This window comes from Leptodactylus fuscus, chromosome 2, assembly GCF_031893055.1.
Source record: "Leptodactylus fuscus isolate aLepFus1 chromosome 2, aLepFus1.hap2, whole genome shotgun sequence".
In the NCBI taxonomy this organism is placed as follows: Eukaryota; Metazoa; Chordata; class Amphibia; order Anura; family Leptodactylidae; genus Leptodactylus; species Leptodactylus fuscus.
In genome coordinates, this window is record NC_134266.1 from 118,697,858 (window position 1) to 118,703,857 (window position 6,000).

A 6,000-nucleotide genomic window follows, 5' to 3' on the forward strand; every position below is an offset into this window, starting at 1 on the left:
CATGCGGATTCCTTCCAGTTGGAAGCCGAACACTAATGTGAACCGGGCATAATACATATTTTACACCATTCTTCCCCCTTCCTCTCTTCTCTTGCATACTTTACCCTCCCTTCTTCCCTCCACCTCCTATTTACACTTCTCTTCCTCCCTCCCCCCGCCAACCCTACCCAACCACACTTTATATGTAAAAATCAAAATGGTTTATTGACTTCTAGACTTTTTATCTATATGACATTATGCATGAGTGCCAACATGAACACATGCTTTCTCTGTATACTATGCCCTTTATGTACTATATGTACTTAATGTGCATGATTGTATTTTTTTTTTGTTGTTGTTGTTTTGTCATTCCCCCTTTTGTTCAATAAATTTCAAATGCAGAAATTTTTTTTCCAGATGAATCCTTGATCCCATTTAGTTGTTGCTGTAAGGCAGTCAACAGTACAGCTGTAATATGAAGTTCACATGTTCTGTGGGGATATGTAAGCAAAACAGAGGATAGAGGAGGGCACCTAACCCTATTTTTGTACTAACTTCAAAAACAACTGTACTTAACAGTGGAGGTGCTGCTTTGGGGGAAAAAAAAAAAAAAAGTTCATTACGTACTGTTAATTGACTCTAAAGAAGTTTTGATGCTTTTCCTCTCTTGTTTTTTTCCCAGATTCTTCAAGGGACTTGATGTGTCATGATTCAGTCACCCCTGACTCTGTCAGGGTAGGCAGGTGACGCTCCCCATTTAAATAACCATGTATCCAGTGTATTTTCTGATGGTTTCTATTAGCCAAATAGGAAAAAAAAATGTTATTTTGGCTAATAGGGTCTTGAGTTTGTCCTCATACTGTGTGAAGACAGACCTATATTAATCATGAACAACAGAAGAGAGGAAATCCAGCTGCCGATTGCTCCAAAAGTAAAATGTATCTATTAATTAAACAAAGATCTTACAAAGGTATAAAAACACATGGGGAAAATACCCCCATGTGATTACAGGAATCCTGGCTGCCGAGTTTCGGAGAGCTGTATCTCCTTAATCACTATGATTACGGAGATGCAGCGATTCGAAACGCATCAGCCAGAATTCCTGTCATCACATGGGGTTTTCTTTTCCCGTGTGTTTTTATACCTTTTGTAAGATGTTTATTTAATCAAAATTTATGTTTTACTTTTGGAGCAATTGGCTACTGGATTTCCTCGCTTCTGTTGTTCCTGTGTATGTCTCAAACCAAGGTAGCTCATCAATCTGTGCATCGAGGGCTCATGAGGGATGGTGTTGCTATACCACGAACATTGGCAGTACTGTGAGTGGGCTGTGTTTTCTACCCTTTTTTCCTTTTTTTCAATATTGTGTGTTGGACTATATTAATCATGACATATTTTTTGCAGATGTAGTACCAGATGTCCCAGCATGTGGTCGGTGCACACAAGTGATTTAGAGCATGGTGCCCCCTGGATGGGCGGGATCAAGTTTCCTGTTCATACACAAGTGATCAGAGCGCACAGAGCTCACAGGCTAAGCTCTAATTCACTGCTCACTTGTTTCAATGGTGCTGCCTCCCACCATTACAAAGTGGAGGTCATGACAACATAATAAATCTTTAAACTCCAACTAATTTGTAAATGCAAGTGTAGTTGTAAATACCCTATTGCCCTGCAACAACACTGGCAGAGTGTACTTTAGCTGACGTGCTTTGAACAGCTGAAGGCATGTAAGGCCACCACAAATTACTTATTGACTGCATCTGCTGGTCAAAGTTTTTATTCCTCTCTTGACATTGAGGGTAGGGTATTAGTCAACGTTATAATTTCAGGCAAATTTATAACCTATGTTAGTCATAGGCAATATTGACAGAGAAAATGCAGAAGTCTCACATGTAATAGTTCATATGAGCCTTTATTCAACGTGTAAAATTGTCTGTACAAGCATCTCACATTTCAGCTATTCCAGAGGCTAGGAAAACCCTGCTGGCCTTGTGGTGACAAAATGGCCTTCCTATGCATCACCTATACATGCTAAACCTCATGTGTGAGCATGCAAAAAGTGGTTAACGATCCCTACATGCAGCAGACCACAGAGGCAATGTGTTATTTCCCCCACACCTCCACAGCAGTACCAAAAGGAGGATTTACACTCCTCTAGGGATAGGAAACAACTGGAAGCCATAACTTTAAAAGGTTCCTCCTCCACTGTAACTTCAGTTGTTTCCTGTCCCTTGGAATACCAGGAAGTCATCTTTCTTATGCGCATGCGTAGTGGATACCTCTGCACTTTGCCTTCTTTTGCTCTAGCTCAGAGTGCTAGGTTGATAGTAGGGCTGTGAGCAGTGAGCAAGAACCCTGTAGAAGGTACTCACAAGCAGGAATTGAATGACACAGGCACGAATGGTATAAACCAGCAGGCTGGCACCACTTGTACCACCAATGATCTTCACTGAACCACCAATGCAAATGGGTACCAGGTAATGCTTTCTGTTCAGGGAGCACACGGACAGCACAGACCACTGCTCTGCTTACACTTAATGGAATGGTGTAAACGGAACGGCAATCACTAATTTGAAACTGGTCACATACTGATCAAGCAATTGCAGCCATGTAGAGGGTCGGACCATTTTGGATGCCATGTGCTATTCAAAGTAGTAATTAACTCCCCTTGAAAATCATTCCTGTTTTATAGCCTTCAGGACCACAGAATTTTTTTTTTGGTTTTTGCATAACTTTTACATTTTTCGTTTGGCATAGCCTTATGAGGGCATGTTTTTCACAGGATAAGTTGCATTTTTGGGGTACATATAACTTTAGTGATTAACCTTTTATCTCTCTTTGGAGGGAACTGAGAAGCTGCAATTAGTGCCCAAACCCATGAAAGGTCCTCTTTAAGAAAAAAAAAAAGTGAAAAGCACGCATTCTCTCTCTTCTATTTATATTTTCCCGGATATAAAAATAAATAAATAAATATTAAAAAAAACTGAAAAAGAAAAAATACCTTGTGTGTTACTGGATAAAGAACCCAAAATGATAAAAATCTTGTAGTCCTCAAAACTACACATACAAAAAAAAAAATGAAACTGTCTGGTCCTGAACTACAGAAATTGATCTGTACTGAAGTGGTTAAGGTCCCAGCAGGGGAACAAACTGGATAATTACTTGTTGGTCACAAAGAGGTCAACCACCTTAAGGGGGCATTCACACGATGTAACATGGTGTGGATCCTCACACGTAAACTCATGTCAGAATCAGCGCTGCAAAACAGAATCCCATTGACTTTAATGCGTTCCGTTTAGCGAGCGTAACATATTGAAATCAATGGGTTAAAAAGCCTCCCATTGATTTCTATGCGTTGCTAAACAGAAGCCATTGAAGTCAATGAGATTCTATTTTGCAGCGCTGATTCTGACATGAGTTTACGTGTCAGAATCAACACTGCTTTACCTCGTGTGAATGCCTCCTAACTGTATGGTCAAAGTAAACCAGAAGTGGATAAGCACTTTTAAGTATCAGGGAAAATCAACTTCCTTCTGCAACATACAAAACCTTTCACTGCTTATGCCCGGTTCACACATGCTGATGTGTTCCGTCCGTAAGAGTTCGCATGAGGACCCCTACGGACGGAACACAAGCGCAACTGCAAGCGCTGTGCGGTTCAAGCACACGGGCTCCATAGACTATTATGGAGTCCGTATGCTTGCCGCGCACTGCCCACACAAACGATTCCTGCGGGCAGTGCGTGGCAAGCACACGGACACCATTATAGTCTATGGAGCCCGTGCGTTTGAACTGCACAGCGCTTGCAGTTGCGCTTGTGTTCCGTCCGTAGGGGTCCTTATGCAGATGCCTTACGGACGGAACACATCAGCATGTGTGAACTGGCCCTTAGTCTAAGTTCACACAGAGTTTTTTGGTGAGGATTTTGGCACTGAATCCATGTCAGAATCCACGTGAAAAAAAAAAGCCTCCCCATAGAGTTCTATGGGTTCTGCTAGCTTTTTTTTTTCCGCTAGTGGATTTTTTCTGCTAGCGGAAAAAAAAACAACTTCCTTCAGGCGGATTCTGCCTGCAAAAACCCACGCAGTCATTGGGAGGTGGAAAAACCATGTGGAATTGGCAAAAAACACATTTTTTTCAAGGTCCATACACTGTGCTGGAGGAAAAAAACATTTCCTAATTCCTGAAGCAGATTTTTTCCTTGCCAAAAAACTCTGTGTGAATGGACCCTTATACAGCTTCCTCCTTGATCGAAGGACACAGACCTTGCTAAGGAGGAGATATTCTGGTTTGGCAATTACTCTCAAATTATGCATCTAGGTTTTATGGAAAATCCATGCATTAATTCTTATAAACTGCCTATCAAAAGAAGTCGCTTAAGTTTCTCTTTTCCACCAAGAAGGTCTTATTTGAAATGGTTATTTTCTCTTACACAGAATTATTAGCAGGGCCTGCTTCATCTAAAAAGTCCCTGTATTGTTTCTCCCTAAGGAGACATAGTACCCTAAAAAAATTGCAACCACATCCTCTTCCGCCCTTCCTGTTCTGCTTTTTACATGGCAGCTATCACATTTATAGTTACCTCTCATGGTTTTAAGGGTTTTTTTTTGTCCTTCATTTTAATTTACCGGTAATTGTGTGTGTGTGTCTCTCTCTCTCTCTACATAATATATATATATATATATATATATATATATATATATATATATATTTATATTTATATTTATTTTTTTTACATAACCTGTCTTAATAAATAAATAAGTAAATAAGTTTCTCATTAACTCTACATTTTTACTTTAATTATTGATAATTTACAATATGACTCAAATTTTTTTCCCCATATTTACTGCTTAACCGGGTAATGGCTAATATGTAATTGTTATGCCCTTGAACCACAGTAAGGGTAAGTTCAGACTGAGTTTTTTGGTCTGGAACCTGAGGTGGAGGCCGCTTCGGGTTCCGGACCAAAAGCCAGTTAGCCGCGACTGAAAGCCGGTGCACTGCACCCGCATCCAGCCGCGCGCTCCGCTCCAGATTAGGCCCAATGAATAGGCCTAGTCCAGAGGAGGGAGTGTCTCCAGGCAGAATCGCAAGGCGAAACGGCTTGAAGAATGAGCATCTCGCGTCTTTTTTTTCGGCTCCCGGAAAAAAAGACGTGAGCGGCTCCCATTGATTTCAATGGGATACGGCCTCAAAATCCTGACCGAAATACTCTGTGTGAACTTACCCTAAGGCTGCGTCTACACAGAGTTTTTTGATCAGGAAACTGACTCAAATTCTTCCTCCTAAAAACGCCTCACCATAGGACTGTATGGTGAGGTATTTTTTGGAGGAGGAATTTGACTCAGTTTCCTGACCAAATTCCTGACCAAAAAACTCCGTGTGAACGCAGCCTAACAGCTGAAAGTACATACGTATGGTCTACTATGCCTAAGCCATGTGACAGTGCTTAATGTGTCTGATGACTGCAGCATTTGTGGGAATGCACATTCATTTGTACAGTGGCTGATATAAACCACATGCCTAGTTTTTAAAATACCAGAGTTATTACACAGGCTTTAAGACCTAAACGTTGCTCCAAGTAATTTGGGAGCATGGTAAACATCAGCCATTTTGGTTTACATCTATCTCACGTATAGTGTTTATTATATGCTGTATACTTACATGTGTATACAAATTCAGCAATGAAAATCTGCATTAATAATCAGCAGCAATGGAGTATGGTCAGTCAAACACAGGTTTGTAACAAGGGCCAGTGGATTTATAGTGGGCAGATGTGGACAACTCCAGTCTCCATGAGCTTGAAGGCATGTGTTACTTGCAATTTGGTGTGGTGCTTCATTACTTTCAGACCTACTGCGGCAAATCTATTAAGACTGGTGCATTGTACACTAGTCTTCATAAATGACCTGATTGGCACAGGGAACAAGAGCGCTCTGCTGTCTCCTGAAAACCTACGCAGGTTTGGAACTCACACGAGGAAAATGGCATGGTTATAATAAACTTGACGGGCCAAGATAC